Below are 19,554 nucleotides of genomic sequence, written 5' to 3'. Positions count from 1 at the left end.
GTGTAGGAATTGCTAATTTTGTAAAGAGAGGATCTTAGATCGTACACCCGAGGGGCCCTAGTGATAGGGGTAATCCGTTCACGGACGTCTAGGATATTCCCTTGAAAGGAGAGACAACTTCTCCACAAGGAAGTAAGAGACCAAACCAAACCCCTATCTCTATCCCTAATGATACCGATTAGATTTGTATTCTTGTGATCTACCGAGGTACCCTGGTGACAGAGGTTGACCGTAATAGGATTTCACAGGGATCTTCTATGATTAGTACTTAAGGATAGTAGCTTTAACTTCCTGCGAAGGTATGTTGATTGACAATGAGCAAAAGATAGGACATGATGCATCAGGTTCCACCACGACGAAACCGAAATCCTAGAATCGATTTCACAAAGCTCAATTCCCTCCAAGATCGACTCTCTCATCCTTCTCTTTCTCTCTTCAATCACTCTCGTTAGTTTGCAAGCGCCAAAGCCAACTTTCTACCGTCTAGATAACTTACTTTGCGACGTCTCTAGTGCTTAATCAACAGTCCCTATGGTTCGACAATCTTATATATTACTGACGACGAATCCGTGCACTTGCGGAATCGTAACAGAACCCTGACCGAGTTTCACGATCTAGTCACTCGATTAGTAGTGATCCACGATACTTAAGAGTCCCCTTGCCGGTCCGAGGGGGAGCTACTATAGTCTCACTTATTCCCAAAGCCATGACAGCTCCCTTCTAACATGACCTTCTGGCATGATTTTCTATGTCGATCCTATGGCCCACGTTGCTTTTAAGCCTGTGGATGATGTCAACTACCTTGTGTATGGATCGTATGATGGGCGCTGATGATGAGGCCCTCTACGCCCTCCTTGACAGCTATAAATATCCTTCTCCTTCCACTTCACTGAACCTTTCGCCTCTAACTTAAGTCTTCCTCTTGATTTTGCTACCTTCTGCGTTCTGACCCTTTCGCTTTGTATTTGCAACCTCTCATGGACTCCCCTATGCTTGCATATGCTCCTGGAGTCTCGACCTTCACCGGTGTGGATCTGGATGATCTCCGATTCACATATGAAGTCCCCATGGTATTACGATTCCGTAAGTGCACGGATTCATCGTCAGTAATAAAGATTATCGATCCCACGAGGACTGGTTATAAGCACTAGCGATGTCACACTTAGGATTAACTACACTATCGATGGTTGTAAGTAATCTAAGAAAAGAGATTGGGAAACGGAAACAAGAACTAGCAACGAGAAGTAATCAACTTGGTTTATGAAGAGTTCTAGGAGTTCGGTTTCATTGTGGTGGTATTGATGTATCACATACTATCCTATACTCATTGTCCATCAGCATGCATTCATCGGAAGCTAAAGCAACTATCCTTAAGCACCAAACAAAGATGATCCCTATGAAATCCTGTTACGGTTAACCCCTATCACTAGGGCACCTCGGTAGATCACAAGGACACAACTCTAATTGATTTTATCAAGGATAGAATTAAGGAGCTTAGTTTGGTCTCTTACTTCCTTGTGGAGGAGTCGCCTCTCCTTTCAAGGAAGTACCCTAGATGTCCGTGAATGAGTTACCCCTGTCACTAGGGCCCCTAGGGTGTACAATCTAAGATATTCCCTCTACGAGGTTGGCAATTCCTACACAATCAATCAACACAATATAGAGATCGAGTAGTCGAAACAAAGAAAATGAAATCATCCAATGAATATAAGCATAATACGAGTCTTACATCAAAACCAATCCACAATTACTCCCTCATCCTAGAACAAGGACTCTACTCCATAGACGCCGGAGAAAAACCCAAAGACATAGTGTATTTAAACATACAATCCTCAAGCATGAAGAGAGAAAGAAGAAGTATGCTTATGCAACGACGACGAGTGATCTTCGGATCTAATCCTTTGCTTCTAGAGTTGATGTGGTGATGAAAGATCACTGGACCGTTGTCCTGGACGGCGTGGAACAACACCAAAGTGATTCTCCTGTTGACGGCTCGCTTCCCCGGCTCTCTCCCCTTTGAGGAAAAAGGTTAAAACCCTTTTATAGGCTAGGGCGCGGCTGCGGCGACACGACCGTGTAAGGATGGAACGATCGTGCCCTTCTTTGGCTTTGGTTGCATTGCACGGCCGTGCCAATTGGCACGACCATGTGAACTCCGAGCTCGGCTCCTGGGACATAGCCGTGCAGGATTGCACGACTGTGTTCTGCTTGATTGCGGTCATGGGGGGGGGCACAACCGTGCAGAGTTACACGACCGTTCCTTGCTTGGTTGCTGGTTGTGAGGCACGGTTGTGCAGGGTTACACGGTCATGCTCTAATCCCTCTCTGGATTAGCCACACGGCCGTGCAAGGTTGCACGAACGTGCTCTCTACTTTGTTCCGGTACATCGACAATCACCATTTTCACTCCAAAAGTTGTCCCTGTTAACACAAAACCAAACAAAGAGCAGATATCCGAATAAAAGAGTATATATGATGAATACATGATAAAAGAGGTGATCATGCAAGGAATATATACGTATAAAGCAAGTGAATGTACATTAAAACATGCATAAACGATCATAATATTTACGCACATCACACCCCCAGACTTGAACCTTTGCTTATCCTCAAGCAAAATGCTGCAAACTATGTTCATGAGTGTCTAACAGTGTTTCATAATCCCTAGTGCATTCTCCTAACTCTATCAACTAGTTTCATTGATAAGCATGATTGTAGAGTAACCTAAGTATGGCCTAAACATAAGTTCTTTGTGCTCGGTGCAATAAGTAACTCAAACTCTTCAAGTTTCAATTCTCTGTCCTAGTTAAGTCGTCATACAATTGAGTTCCTAATGTTCCCGGTGATAGACACTTACCTACCACACACTTGGTTCATTTTTCTTAAATTACACAAGGTCTCAAAGGATACTTCTCGGAATCAAGAGAAACATAACATTCATTTCTCCAGTAACCTAACTCGGTCTCAAAGGGGTGAATTGCTAGTTTCCACTCACAACAACTATTTTTTATCCCTTATTATTATTATTATTATTATTATTATTATTATTATTATTATTATTATTTTTGGTGCTATAGCACTAATCACACATACGGGATGCATATGTTGGGATTTAGATTTTTCCAAATAAGCTTCCATGATCCGAGGTCATCCAGTAACCAAAATGTAAATAAGAAATCACCATGGGAACAAAAGTACTAAACAATTTGGATGAATCATAACTATTCCAAAAATATTTCTACTATTCAAGGTTAAGTACTTAAGTGTAGTGTAAATAAGATCCTTAAGGTTAGGCCAAAACTAATACCAAACTCCATACAATGCTTAGCTTATTTCATGCTACTAAAGATAGAGAAAGGAGATACACCAAACATACTAACACTATCTTGACAACATATAAACTAAGAAAATGCTAGTCATTTTGCTATCGGACAAGTAGCAGAAAAAGTAGAAGATTTGATGTTCTCAAATATGCCTCAAAACTAGAAATATGAAACTTATAAAATGCCAATAAAAAAAGTAAAGTGCAAATAAGATGCAAATAAAAATATGAAACTAGTAAAATGTGAATAAACAAAACAGACTAATAAAATATGCAAAACAAAATAAAATGCAGAAATAAAAGAAAACTCGACTCGACTCAAGTTGTGCAGACAGACACAACCCCCCCCCCCCCCCCCCGACTTAGACTTTTCATCGTCCTGATGAAATCAAAATGGTCGATGAGGTCGAAGGTCGGGGAGATCTGGAAGCTCAGGATAAGTCTTAACCACCCATCTCAGATCCCTTACCCGTTTATGATATGTAAACAACTCATCAATATTACTCTGAAAGTTCCTCATATACCACCTAAAATCTTCGTTCCAAACCACTCTCTTTCTATGAGCCTCCATAAATTCAAGCACTCGTGTGCATAACTCTCTCTCACTCTTAAAATAGTCATGTAGTTGCATAAACTGCTCGTCCTCCATGCAAACATTCCCAGTAAGCAATCCATTATTTTGTTCTAAATCATGATGAAGAGAGTCAATGATAGGGATAAACTCTTGAAAATCAAATTGTAAAACATCCAGACTAACCGAAGGCATATTTCTAGGAAGGGAGGTTGGAGGTGGCCTAATCTGTTGCTTTGCTAAAGTCAAACACCAATTATCCTTAACATGGATTGTAGTCAAAGCCGGGTTGGGCAATCTAAGGGGAAAACTTGTAGGACCGTTGCGGCCGGATAGGATGGGGTTGTTGGATATCCTGCAAAACAAAAAGCAAACAACCCTTCCTCGAACTCTTTAAGCTAACACTTGTAAATTAAACAAAGCAGATAAATAAAAACATAAAGAACGAGGCACAAGATATTTACTTGGTTACAATCGATGTGGTTGTTAATCCAAGAAAGATTAAGCACTAAAAACTCCTTCAAGCGGAGAAGCCTCTTACAATGTTGAAGTGCAGAAACAAAAGCTTAACTACAACTAAAGTGTACAAGTGTTTGGAAATGAAATGCTCGTGATTGTTGAAAAGCTTCTGGTTATAGCGTTGGTGGGGGCGTCTGGAAGGGTTCCGGGCGCCCTAGGGGGATAAATTTTATCCCCCAATGATCAAATCGAGTCAAATCTTGATCCTGGTCAAAATCCAGGTCTGGGCGCCCGGAAGCATTCCGGGCGCCCCGGGCTGTTCCGAGCGCCCGGAATGGTTCCGGGCGCCCGGACCAGTAAAGTCAACTATGGTTGACTTTTTCATCCGGGACCACTGCTCCGGTTTGGTTTGGCTCAGTCTGGATCTTCTACTCCGGATCCGCTTGCTTGGGTGATCTCTGCAATCCGGAAAAGGGCTCACCCGAACCCAACTTCCGGTCTTCTCGATCAGCCTTCCGCTCCGGCTTCTCGTCCCTCGGAATCGTCGTGTGCTTCCTTCTAGTCCACCAACATACTCATCCGCAGTCTTCGTCCCTCAGTCGCACCCAGTGTCAACCTTCTCGCTAGCTGCGTCTCTTGCTCCCCGAGCAATCTTCCGCTCCGGCTTTCGTCCCTCGGAACCATCGCACGCTTCCTTCTCGTCCACCGGGGTACTCTTTCGCAGCACCTAGTCCCTCGGACGCACCTCAGACGCCTCCACACCCATGAAACACTCAAGGCCAGCTCATGGAGGCTCTGCACATCCTGAAAATGAATACCCAAAAATAAAAAAATAACAAAAGTACTCAACTTGAACTTACTAGAGAAATTAAACGATAAAAGGAACGATGAACTAAAATGAAAGAAAACCCTTGGGTTGCCTCCCAAGAAGCGCTTGTTTTAGGTCTTTAGCTCGACCCTGTTTTAACTCATTCAGGTGGGCACGGATCTGAGAAGTATATCAGCATATCTTCTTCTGCTAGCACATCATGGAGGTATTTTTTTAAACGCTGTCCGTTTACTTTAAATTCTCCACGCTCCTCGCTCCATATGTCAACAGCTCCGAACGGGTAAACCTTTTTGATTTGGAATGGTCCTGTCCATCTTGATTTTAACTTTCCATGAAAGAGCTTTAATCTTGAATTAAACAATAACACTAAGTCCCCTTCCTTGAATTCTCTTCACATGATATGTTGATCATGTCATCTCTTTGTTCTCTCTTTGTAGGATTTGGCATGTTCGTAGGCGTCCATCCTCAACTCATCAAGCTCATTTAATTGGAGTTTCCTTTTGTCTCCTGCTAACTTCAGGTCCATGTTAAGCTATTTTATCACCCAGTAAGTCTTGTGTTCTAATTCTACTAGAAAATGACATGACTTTCCGTATACAAGTCAGAATGGGGTCATACCGATTGGAGTCTTGAAAGCAGTACAGTACACCCATAAAGCATCATCCAATTTTAATGACCCGTCGCTAATAACTGCCCTAGGCACACCGAACTGTAGAAAAATCACTTTTTAAACAGTTTAATTACTATTTTGGCATCACTGGCAGGAGAGGCTATGGCTTCTACCCATTTCGATACATAGTCCACGGCTACCAAGATATAACTATTTCCACATGATGAAGGAAAGGGTCCCATAAAGTCTAATCCCCATACATCGAATAGTTCCACTTCGAGGATGCAGTTCAGTGGCATCTCATTTCTTCTAGTAATGTTCCCGATTTTTTGACATTGGTCACAAGACTACACAAAATTTTTCATGTCTTTAAATAAACTTGACCAAAAAAAATCCTACTTGTAAAATCTTTGCAGCCATTTTTGATACTCCCAAATGTCCAGTGTAAGACGATGAGTGACAGTGAAATAAAACATCCTTGATTTCATCTTCCGTACACACCTTCGGTAGATTGCATCTCTGCATTTCCTAAACAGCAGTGGTTCGTCCCATATGTAGTATTTGACATTTGAGAAAAACTTCTTCTTTTGCTGCCAGATGAAGTTTGGGGGAAGTACTCCACTTGCAAGATAGTTAACAAAATCCGCTTACCAAGGAACTCTCTCAGAATTCACTGCCAATAAATGCTCGTCAGGGAAAACATCATTTTGGGCGGATCAAAATCTATGTCTTTCTGCCCATTTGGTCATACTCAGGATAGATGATCTGCCATAATATTTTCAGCCCCTTTTTTGTCTCTAATTTCTAGATTAAATTTCTGAAGAAGCAGGATCCACCTAATTAAACGAGGTTTAGCATCTTTCTTATTAAGCAAATATCTTATGGTAGGATGATCAGAATACACTATCACTTTTGAGCCCACTAGATAGGTCCTGAACTTATCGATTGCAAACAATATGGCCAACAGTTCCTTTTCAGTGGTAGAATAATTCATTTGGTTTGCATCTAATTTCTTGCTCGCATAGTGGATTACAGTACTTTGCCCTTTCTTTGTCCTAAAACTACACCCACTACAAAGTCACTGGCGTCGCACATGATTTCGAATGGGAGTTCCCAGTCTGGAGCTTGAATTACGGGAGCTGAGATAAGAGCACTCTTGATTTTCCTAAATGCCTCATTGCAATCATCATCAAAATAGAACCCAACATCTTTGATCAACAGGTTAGTTAGCGGCTTGGAAATTTTTGAGAAATCCTTGATGAAACGCTTGTAAAATCCAGCATGCCCTAGAAAGCTCCTAACCCCTTTTACGTTAAGAGGTGGAGGTAGCTTCTCAATTGTCTCTATTTTAGCTTTATCTACCTCAATCCCTCGTTCCGAAATCTTATGTCCTAAAATAATTCCCTCTTTGACCATGAAGTGGCATTTCTCCCAATTCAGAACTAAATTCACATCTTCACATCTCTGGAGAACTTTAGAAAGATTCAAAAGACAGGAGTCGAAGTCATTCCTATAAATTGAGAAATCGTCCATGAATACCTCTATAATCTTTTCTGTGAAATATGAGAATATCGCCATCATACATCGCTGAAATGTAGCTGGTGCGTTGCAGAGTCCAAACGACATTCGTCGATAAGCATAGGTACCAAAAGAGAACGTGAAGGTGGCCTTTTCTTGATCTAGGGGATGTATTGGAATTTGAAGGAAATTAGAATATCCATCCAGATAACAGAAATAGGAATGCTTTGCTAATCTTTCTAGCATCTCATCAATGAATGGTAAAGGAAAATGGTCTTTCCTAGTCTCCTTATTTAGTTTCCTATAATCAATACATATCCGTCATCCTGTAACTGTCCTTGTTGGAATCAATCATTATTTTCATTTCTAACCACAGTCATTCCCCCTCTCTTGGGAACCACATGGACTGGACTCACCCATTCACTATCCGATATAGGATAAATAATCCCAGCATCAAGAAGTTTTAATACTTCTTTCTTCACCACCTCTTTCAAATTCAAATTTAACCTTCTTTGATGCTCAATTGAATTTTTATATCCTTCTTCGAGCAGAATTTTATGCATGCAAATCGAAGGGTTGATCCCTTTAATGTCATCAATGGTGTATTTGATTGCTTTTCTATGCGTTCTCAGCTCCTTGATTAATTTCTGTGCCTCCATCTCCATCAAATTGGCATTAATTATTACTGGGAAGGTGGAATTTGGACCAAGGAACGCATATTTAAGGTTAGGCGGCAGAGGCTTTAACTCTACTTGAGGTGGTACAATCTCAAGCAAGGCTGATTCTTGTTCTAATAACTATATTTCCTCGTTTACCACGACTTCATCTGGCATTCCCTCAATTTCTTGAGTCATTCCCTCAATATCATTATCATCATCCAAGTCCTCCTCCATACATGATGCTAAGGTAGATATCAAACCTCCCGGCGATTTTAATAAGACCTCTCCACACCAAGGAAATATTTTTTGTAAATCCTTGCACCGCACACTGATGGATTCCTCTAATTCTACTCGAACCTCGTTCCCTACGTGTCTTAATTTATTTTCATCCATCAGCACTCCCATATCCTCTTCTGCTTTGATTGGGTGTAAAGATAAGTTTAGCACGTCTTGTCCTGACCACTCACTAAGATTTGACACCACCATATGGATTATTTCTTATGCTTCATCCAAACTTTTTTTTCATGAGTGCCCCCCCAGCTGCTGTGTCCAGAAGGCTCTTGTTCTGGAACGAGAGTCCAATGTAAAATATATGAAGAATCAACCAACTCTCAATACCGTGATGTGGGCACTGATATAGAATTGACAGGTACCTATCCCAAGCTTGATGCGATGCTTCTTTATCACGCTGCTTAAGTGTAGAATTTGATCCCTCAACTGAGCAGTCCTTTTTGGAGGAAAGTATATGTTTAGAAATTTTCTCCCTAATTCATCCCACGTCCTGATGCTTCTCGGCTGCAAAGTGTTGAACCAAACCTTTGCATTACTTCTGAGACTGAATGGAAAAGCTATAAGTTGTATTGAATCAGCCGGAACCCCCTCAACTCTCAGTGTATTACAATAGCTATGGAAATCTAGGAGATACAAGTAAGGATTCTCTAAATCTAATCCCCCAAGCTAATTTTCCTGAACTTTAGAGATGAATGATGGTCTGAGCATAAAATTCTTCGCTGGGATTTCTGGAAACACAATGGGCCCTAGCTCTTTAGCAGACTTCGGGGCTCCATAATCCTTTAATGGTTTTAACATCATGTCCTATCCAAACAGATCGGGAGCGCGAAATAGACAAACATTTAGGGTAGTTGAATCTCTTGCAAGGTTAGTTTTTTGCATGAAAAAACAATATATGGAATAAAATGCAGAATGTTAGAAAAAGGAAAGATAAAGAAAAAGAAAGCAAAGTCTAGTCTAATCTAATTTGATTATCACTAATGTTATAGACGCAGTCCCCGGCAACAGCGCTAAAAACTTGTTACGATTCCGCAAGTGCATAGATTCGTCGTCAGTAATAAAGATTATCGATCCCACAAGGACTGGTTATAAGCACTAGCAATGGCACACTTAGGATTAGCTACACTATCGATGGTTGTGAGTAATCTAAGAAAAGAGATTGGGAAGCGGAAACGAGAACTAGCAATGAGAAGTAATCAACTTGGTTTATGAAGAGTTCTATGAGTTCGGTTTCATTGTGGTGGTATTGATATATCACATACTATCCTATACTCATTGTCCATCAGCATGCATTCACCGGAAGATAAAGCAACTATCCTTAAGCACCAAACAAAGATGATCCCTATGAAATTCTATTACGGTTAACCCCTGTTACTAGAGCGCCTCGGTAGATCACAAGGACACAACTCTAATTGATGTTATCAAGGATAGAATTAAGGAGCTTAGTTTGGTCTCTTACTTCCTTGTGGAGGAGTCACCTCTCATTTCAAGGAAGTACCCTAGATGTCCATGAACGAGTTACCCCTGTCACTAGGGCCCCTCGGGTGTACAATCTAAAATATTCCCTCTACGAGGTTGGCAATTTCTACACAATCAATCAACACGATATAGAGATCGAGTAGTCGAAACAAAGAAAATGAAATCATCCAATGAATATAAGCATAATACGAGTCTTACATCAAAACCAATCCACAATTACTCCATCATCCTAGAACAAGGACTCTACTCCATAGACGTCAGAGAAAAACCCGAAGACAGTGTATTTAAACATACAATCCTCAAACACGAAGAGAGAAAGAAGAAGTATACTTATCCAACGACAACGAGTCATCTTCGGATCTAATGCTTTGCTTCTGGAGTTGATGTGGTGATGAAAGATCGCTGGACCGATGTCCTGGATAGTGTGGAACAACACCAAAGTGATTCTCCTGTTGGCGACTCTCTTCCCCGGCTCTCTCCCCCTTGAGGAAAAGGGTTAAAACCCTTTTATAGTCTAGGACGCGACTACGGCGGCACAGTCGTGTAAGGATGGCACGGTCGTGCCCTTCTTTATATATGGCTGTGATGCATGGCCGTGCCAATTGGCACGGCCGTGTGAACTCTGGGCTCGGCTCCTGGGACACGACCCTGCAGGATTGCACGGTCGTGTGCTACTTGGTTGCGGTCATGGGGGGGCACGACCGTGCAGGGTTGCAGGGTCGTTCCTTTCTTGTTTGCTGGTTGTGAGGCACGACCGTGCAGGGTTGCATGGCCGTGCTCTGATCCCTCTCTAGATTGGCCACACGACCATGCAAGGTTGCATGACCGTGCTCTCTGCTTTGTTGCGGTGCATCGACAATCACCGTTTTCGTTCCAAAAGTTGTCCCTGTAAACACAAAACCAAACAAAGAGAAGATATCCGAACAAAAAAGTATATATGATGAATACATGATAAAAGAGGCGATCATGCAAGGAATATATACGTATAAAGAAAGTGAATGTGCGTTAAAATATGTATAAACAATCATAATATTTACGCACATCACATGGTCATGCATATCATCATACCCTCTGAGGTTCATAGGGTCTCCTCCCCTCCGGCGGATTATGTGACTTTTTTCAAAGAATAGTTTGTCGCTGACCTCCGTTTTCCTATCTACCCTTTCTTCTCTGACGTGAGTCGCTACTTCCATATTCCTCTTTGTCAACTTACTCCCAATTTCATACGGATCTTGTGTGGCTCGTTCTCCTTTGCAAAGTGTGTGAAGTCCCCTGGACTCCCCGTCTATTCCACTACTTCTTCACCCCTTGTCGCCATAGTGAGGGCCTCTTTCGTCTCCAAGCTTGTACTCGTACTACCTTCTTTGCTTCCCTCCCATCCTCAGAATTAGAATGGAAAGATAAATATTTTTTCATATGTTTCCCCATTGCCGCGAAGTGGCCTACCTAATGGCGATTAGCCCTTCTTTCGGCGCCTTATATAGGGAATTTTCAGACAAACCCTAACTTCATGGAGGCATCCGCGCAACTGGAAGGTTGGCTCTTTGACTTAATCATGCTTCTGATGGAAGATATACTATTTCTGCTCAGGTTGAGCCGTATGCCTTTAGAGCTACCGCATTCTTTAGGTAAGGGTTACCCTGTCCTGTCTTGCCTTTGCAATCTTATTCTGATTCTGGTGCTCTCTCGCAGTGAATACTCTGACTTGAGCATCCCTGACCAAGCCTCTCCCACTAAGTGATTTGAAAATAAACCGCCAGAGACATATAATTTTGGATAGTGGGGTCTTTCTCATTCTACTTTGCCCGCCCTAGGGGCAGTTGCCCCAACTGTTTCTCGTCTTGTCGCTTGGGAAACCTCGCATGTCCAGCCTATTCCTGGCTCTATAAGGCACGCTCCTCCAACTCCTCTTGCTCGTTGACCCCGGACTCCATCAGAGGAGTCAGAATCAGATGAACAACTGCTCTCGTGCAGGCCAAGACACAGACCACTGGACCCGACCTGGTATTCGAGGCCCATACTGCTACTCCATCATCCCGACCGGCCCCAGCTTCTGCTTCTGATCCACAACTCCAGAGTGACCCTATCATGTCGCTAGAAGTCCGGGCAAGAGCTGATCGAGGGAAAACCCTGGTCATTAAAGAAGAGATCGCTCTGAAGTGGCAATCTATACCCAACCCCTCGGTCGGACCCTCTCCCCCTCAACCGACCACTTCCTCTCGACATGGCCCTACTACTCAACCTGGACCTATCTCTTCCCAACTTGGTCATTCTACTCAATTAGGGCATATTTCCTCGCAGCCTGGTCCTAGCTGGACTGCTCCTGACGCATCTCGGTCTTGATATTCTCATTTCTGGGCTACTCTACCCTTAGAGTGGGGATTACGTCGCTATCTTGCCGCCCTTGCTCGCTTCATCCTACTGCAGGGTCAACTAGCATCTCAATGGGAGCAGACTATGAAGGTGATGGATACCTTTTCACTGCCTGCCCAGGTGGACCTGTCCTCTGAAACTGCCACCATGGTAAGCTTACACTCTCTCCTACGGCTCCCCTCCTCCTATTCTAACTTTCTATTCTTATGAATAGATGTTTGCCTAGTCGCTCTGCTTAAATCAGATGTTTCTACATATACATTGGTTGAATAAGATCTTAAAGGATTGAGTTGCTGACTTAGAGTCTCAACTCTCTGACCCTTCTTCAGTTGTGTCCCAACTAAAGGCAGAGGTGGAGACCTTAAGGAAGGCGAATGCCTCCCGGGAACAGACCTTAAGGAAGGCGAATGCCTCCCGGGACCAGACCTTGGGCGAGGCCCAACTAGAGATTGATTGGCTCCGAGATGACAAAAAGAGACTAGAAGCGCTCCACCAGTCATCTGAAGCTAAGTACGAAAGAGGAGCTAACCCTGAAGGAGAAGGCACAATCAGAGCTGATTCAGCAAACTGCAGCCCTAGAGGACTTCAAGGTTATGCATAGACACGAGATGGATTGCCTGACCCAGGAGCTGAACTCCAAGGATATGCTCCTTATAGACCATAGAAGAGATTTGGAGTCTTAAGCAACAGAGCTGGTCTCCTTGTAGGAAGAGCTGTCTCAAGCCCACTCTGCCCTGTCTAGCTCCGTTATTGCCTTAGAGACTTATAAGGCTCGGGAGCGATCGAACTGGGAAGAATATTTACGCTCGTCGGAGTTTGGCTCTCAAGTGGGGGATCGCTTTGTCCAGTCTGTGGCTTATGGTGCAGTAGGAGTACTCCAACAACTCAAGGAGGGAGGGTATCTATCCCCCAACCCTCCTGAGGACTTCCTGGATCATCGTCGGATCCTCAAAGAGATGTCCGATGATGCATTCTCAGAATTTAAATAACTCTTCCTATTGTACATGAACATCAGTCCAATGTACTTTATAAAAATTAATTTTCACTATCCTTGCTACTACTTCCTTTTTAGATTTTATGTCTTTTCCTTAGTCCTTACTCAATGGAGCTTGAGCTGTTTAGCACTAGCACAGGGACCTGAGTGGGTCTTAAAGAAGATTCATACACATTCTAGACCGAGTTATCCCAACCGAGCATTTCATGCCCGGATCAGTCATGCTGTCTCGATCTCAAGTCTTACAAAGGAGTGATCTACTCAGGTACGATAAAGTTGGAGGTAGTTAGCACTCCATGGATGATCCAACCTCCTACCCTGAGTTTCTTGCAGGTAGTAGGCACCTGACGCTAACCTTTTAAAAACTTTATACGGTCTGTCCCACTGAGGTGCTACCTTGGTTACCTCTCCTATAGGCTTCGTCATTTTCCACACTAAGTCCCCTTCTCTGAAGAATCGGGGAATCACCCTCCTATCATAATTTTGACGCATCCGCTGTCGATATGCAATTAACCGGGCAGCTGCTCGGGTTTTACTGAAAAGTCAAGTTCTGAAAGTCGTCGCTCGGCATTATCTGCATCATACAGCAACCTTCTGACAGATGACACCCCAACTTCTATGGGTACAACTACCTCACTATCGTAGACCAGGTGAAATAGAGTGAGCTCGGTACTTTTTTGTAGAGTAGTGCGGTACGTTCAGAGGATGTTAGGCAACTCCTCCACCCAATCGTCGCCTACATGATCCAGTTTGACCTTCAAACCCCGAACTATCTCTTTGTTGGTGACCTCCATTTGCCTATTACTTTGAGGATAAGTCATGGACGTGAAGGCCTGGGTTATTCCAAATCCCTGACACCATTCTTGGATCTTACGTCCTTAGAACTGTCTTCCATTATCTGAGACTAGCTTGTGTGGTATTCCAAATCGGCACAGGATGTTCTTCCATAGAAATTAAATAACAACTCTCTCAGTAATCTTGGTCGGGCTTCTGCTTCTACCTATTTGGAAAAGTCGTCTACTTCTACAAGCAAGAATCGTTTCTGACCTGGTGCCATTGGGAACAGTCCTACAATGTCCATGCCCCATTGATTAAAGGGGCATGAGACTATTGAGGTTTTCAGCGTATCGGTCGGCCAATGGGTCAGGTTCTAATGCTTTTGGTAAGATAACTAGGTGTTCACCAATCACTAGGCGTCTTTTTACAGAGTGGGTCAAAAATACTCGGCCAGTAATACTTTTCGAGCCAGTATTCTATCTCCAGCGTGGTTACCGCCACACCCCTGATATACTTCTTGCAAGGCATACTCCGCTTCATCCACACCTAAGCATTTGAGCAGTGGTCTAGAAAATGGCCGCTTGTACAGCTAATCCTCGATCAGAGTATAGATGTGAGCTCTTCTCCTGATCAATCTAGCTTCTTCAGAATCGACAGGCAGGATGCCCTGCTGAAGATAAATGATCATTGAGGATCTCTAATTGATCGACTCTTCTATATTATTCTGCAGGTTTATCTGAGCTATTAGAAATCTTTGGGCTATCGACCTGTCCAACACCCAAGTGGTCAAAGAGCTGGCCATTTTAGATAGGTCATCAATCCTTTGGTTATCTGCGCGAGGAATCTTAGTCACCGTGACTTCCTTGAAACCCTCTTTCATTTTCTCATATGCTTCCTTGTATAACTGCAGCTTGTCACTGTTAACCTTAAAGTTGCCTGCTACTTGCTGAGCTACTAGTTGAGAATCTGAATAAATGACCACCCGGGCAGCTCCAACATGCCAAGCTGCTTGTAGTCCTGCCATCATACTCCGCCTCATTATTAGTAGCTCTGAAATTTAGCCTAACGACCAGTTACAAGATATCTTCTTGAGGGGATATCAGAAGTATCTCTACTCCACTTCCCTGTTGGGTGGACGACCCGTCTACGTAGATCTTCCAAGTTTCTTCAGAATCAGTTTGATGGGCCTCCATCAAAAAATCTGCCAGGGCCTACGCTTTAATCGTCGTTCGGGACTGATACTGTATGTCATATTCTCCTAGTTCAGTTACCCTTTTAATGAGATGACCACTATCTCCACATTAGTAAGAGTCTTCCCCATGGTACTATTGGTCAGGATTGTAATGGGGTATGCTAGGAAGTAAAGTCTTAAGCGGCGAGCCATGAGCACCAATCCATAAACCAATTTTTTCAAGGTCGTGTATTGAAACTCAGCCCCTTTCAATAAGTGGCTGAAGAAGTACACTGTCCATTGTACATCATCCTGTTCTTTCACTGCACTACCCCCACGGTCTCAGGGGTAGCTAACAGATAGACCCAAAGCGGCTCCCCCGCAATAGGTTTAAACAGTGAAGGCAAGGTCTCCAGATACTTCTTAAACTCTTCGAAGGCTTGGTTGCATTCCTCATCCCATTGAAACTTGGTCGCTCTCCTGAGTACCTTGAAGAAAGGCAGTGCTCGATTTGCAGACCGAGATATAAACCTGGACAATGCAGTTATTTTGGCCACCAACTTCTGGGTTTCTTTCATATTTTGAGGCACTTTCATATCTCGAAGTGCCTGAACCTTCTCCGGGTTAGCCTCAATTCCCCGCTCAGTAACGAGGTATCCCAAGAATCCCCCCCCCCCCAACTCCAAATAAGCACTTCAATGGATTTAACTTGAGCTCATATTGTCGTAGGGTGCAACAAGTTTCCTCTATGTCAGAAATCAAATTTATGGCTAAGGTGGATTTGATGAGGATGTCGTCTACATAGACTTCCACGTTCCGTCCTATCTGCTCTTGGAAGATCTTATCCATCATTCTCAGGTAGGTAGCTCCTACATTTCGTAATTCGAAAGGCATGACAGTGTAATAAAAAGTGCCATCTACCGTGATGAAGCTGACATTCTCTTGATCTTCCAACGCTAGAGGGATTTGGTGGTATTCCTGGTAAGCGTTGAGCATGCAAATCCTTTCGTAACACGAGGTTGAGTCCACCATCTGATCAATCCTGGGTAGCAGGTAAAAGTCCTTAGGCCTAGCACGGTTGAGGTCTTGGAAGTCAATGTAGACTCTCCACTTGTTATTGGATTTTGACACCAGGACCATATTAGAGTGTCAGGGCGGGAATTGTACTTCTCTAATGTGCCCTGCCTTCAAGAGCTGATCTACCTCAGCTTAGAAGATCTTATTTTGCTCGGCCGAGAAGTTCTGCTTCTTTTGCTTGACCGACCGGGAATTGGGCAGAAGATGTAGTTTGTGCTCAGCTACTTCGAGCTTGACACTGGGTAGCTCTTTGGGGGACCAAGCGAAGATGTCCCTATTGCGTGTCAATCATTTGACAAGATCTGTCTTGATCTCAATCGGTAGGTCACTAGATATGCGGGTGAGACTTTTCGGACGCTCAGGATATAGCTGGACCTCCTCCCAAAGTATGGGTTCCTCTGCTATAGGTAGAGGTTCCTCTTGGATGACGTGGATCCTGCTATCCTGGGTTCTTTGAGCCTTGCGGGTCTCCACCTTTACCATGTCGATGTAACACCTGCGAGAGACCAATTGCTCACCTTTGACTTCCCCAACATGGTCTCCTATAGGAAATTTAATCTTCTGATGGAAGGTGGATATTGTCGCCCGAAACTCATGTAGTGCCAGTCTCCTCAGGATAACGTTGTACGAGGATGGCGAATCCACAACTATGAAAGTGCTTCTCCGCGTCCTCACTAGGGGCTTGCTACACAAAGATATGGATAGCTTGATTTGGTCCATGGGTCTTACTTCATTGCCGGTGAAGCCATATAACGGGCTGGAGCTCACTGGCATCAATTTGCATGCCCTCGAATGCATTCTTGAATAGCACGTTGATAGAGCTTTTGGTATCAACGAAAACCCTAGCCACACAACTGTTAGCTATGACGGCTTTGATTATTAGGGCATCATCATAAGGGAGCTCCAACCCCTCCAGGTCTTGCGGCCCAAAGTTGATTGTGGGCTCGACATCATGCTCCTGGTTGCATCCTACAACGTGTATCTCCAGGCGACGCTCATAAGATTTTCGAGCCCTAGCGGAATCTCCATCTGTGGGCCCTTAGGAGATCATGTCGATCTCCTAGATGGTTGCATTTCCCCTGTTCTCCTCCTCCAGGGATTCTCTTGGCTCCTTGCCAGGGCTTGGCTGTTGGCTCCCTTGACTTGCATTGTTGAGCGGGGATTTACCTAACTAACCTACCGTGGCCTACTGGTTGGCCAGCAACCTCTGAAGTTGAGGTGCGATCTCTAGTCGAGGCAGGCTCAGTTCAACTGCACGTTGGGAATCACGGGAGAACTGGATATAATCCCCGGTGGCATGAGTGTGGGACCTATGGTAAGTCCAATAGTGAGGTCCCCACTGACCGGGTCTTGGGGCTTGGACAGCTTCTACCCTTTGGGCCATCCGAGAGTCCTGCCCGGGTGAGAATTCTGGTTAGGAATCTCTAGCATGTGAAAGAGGCTGAGCTGGCGCTTAGGGCGGCCTCTTCTCCGATTTGTTGGTAGGGGCAAGCACCTTGTCCGCTTTCTGCAGAGCCGCCTAGGCTTCCTCTACGTTGATATAACTGGTGGCCTTCCCTAGTATCTCATCGAAGTTCTTCACAGGCACTCGAATGAGGGCTCGGAAGAACTCCCCTTCTACCAGACCATAGGAGAAGGCGCTCATAAGTATTTTAGAGGTAGTGGACGGGACGTCCTGGGCTACCTGGTTGAAGCGTTTGATATAACTTCTCAAGGGCTCAGTAGACCCTTTCTTGAGGGCAAAGAGACAATGGTCTATCTTCTGGTAAAATGGTGCAAGAAAATGACCTTAAAATCATGGAAGCAGGTGATGGACCCATTCAGCAGCCCATCGAACCATTTTTGTGCCAAGCCAAACAGAATGTTTAGGAACACTCGGCATTTGATAGCGTCGCTGTATTGGTGCAGCAGCGCGGAGTTCCGAAACTTCTGAAGATGATCCTTTGAGTCCTTGCTACAGTCATACTCTCCAATAGCTGGGGCTTGTACCCCTTCAGTAGCTTCTCCTCGAGTACCCTTAGAGAGAAGGGCACTTGCTCCTCAGGCTCCCCCCGGGGCTCCTCCCTGAGGACTATGACTTTCCTTTTCTTTGAATCTCTAGGCGGGGAGCTCTCCGCGATAGAGGCATGTGGTTTCACTTTCTTATTGTAACAGTCCGAGCCCTTGTGGTAATAGTCTGGGCTAGGCTCCCAATAGAAGGCTGGAGGGAAATCCTCGGGCTATTTTCTCTTAGACCCCCTATCCGAGGCGCAAGTCGGGTCCTTGGAAATCGCAGGCATCTTGTACAGCCGTGAAGCAGTGGTTTATTTTTCAGAAGCTGCTCGCCTCTTGGCCTCCTTAAACAGTTCATATTCTCCTACTATCATGGTGACATTGATTCTTCTGGTATCCTCCATCTTCAAATTCCGAAACAGGTGAAGGAGATTCCTACAGACAGCGACAAATCGATCCTGTCCGGAATCTGAGTCAGACGAAGGTCGAATGAGCTATTGTTGGGATTGACGGAGAGATGACTAGGGCACCCTTATCACACGTGCCCAAGATAATGGACCCTCATGCGGTGCTGACGAATGGCGGTCACTAAAACGGTGGTACTTCAGTACTTGGAGCTCTACGCACACTTAGAAAAGCACACGGAACGTTAGAAACCAGACATCAGGGAAAAGGTCCCCGACGCAGGCCCTCCGATTCTCAAGTTAGGTACTTTTTCCCTAGAAGAACAGTGTACAAAGGAGAAAGAAAAGTAGAAGACAAGTGCAAATGTGCGAGAGAATGTACATACTTAAGGGAGAGGACCTCCCTTTTTATATGACAGTGCATACCTCTGGAGCCTGACCGATGTTAGGAAATATCGGGTGTCAGGACTTGTCTGGTGATGGAGGACACGTGGCACCCTCTCATGAACTGGAATAAAGTTCCATTCACAAATGATGGCAGACCATTAGAATATTCTTTGACATACAGCAGTTATTCTCTAACAGACGGCTACGATTTCCTGACCCTGTTGTCACGTAGCGCCTTTTGTCTCGCCCGGGTAGAGCTAACCGGTAGTTGGCGTACTGAGAGAACCAGGCCTTGATATAATCGAGCTATGAAAACCCTACTAGTTGGAGCAGGTTAGGAATCACCTCGATTGCACATCCTGATTCAGATCTGGGATCCTGATTTGTAAGCACCCGACTGGCATCATGTGGCTGATGACACTAGGCGGTCCTACCTCTTCTTTCCCTAACTGCTGACTGCCACATCCTCCTGACTGTTGACTGTCACACCCCCTTGACTTTTGACTGCCACGTCCTCCTGATTGTTGACTGCCACGCCCCCTTGACTTCTGACTGCCACGTCTCCTTGACTTCTGACTGCCACGTCTCCTGGACTTTTGAATGCCACATCTCCTTGACTTCTGAGTGCCACGTCTTCTTGA

The sequence above is a fragment of the Zingiber officinale genome, chromosome 9B (genome assembly GCF_018446385.1).
Source record: "Zingiber officinale cultivar Zhangliang chromosome 9B, Zo_v1.1, whole genome shotgun sequence".
NCBI classification, from domain to species: Eukaryota; Viridiplantae; Streptophyta; class Magnoliopsida; order Zingiberales; family Zingiberaceae; genus Zingiber; species Zingiber officinale.
This window is presented reverse-complemented; position numbering follows the sequence as displayed.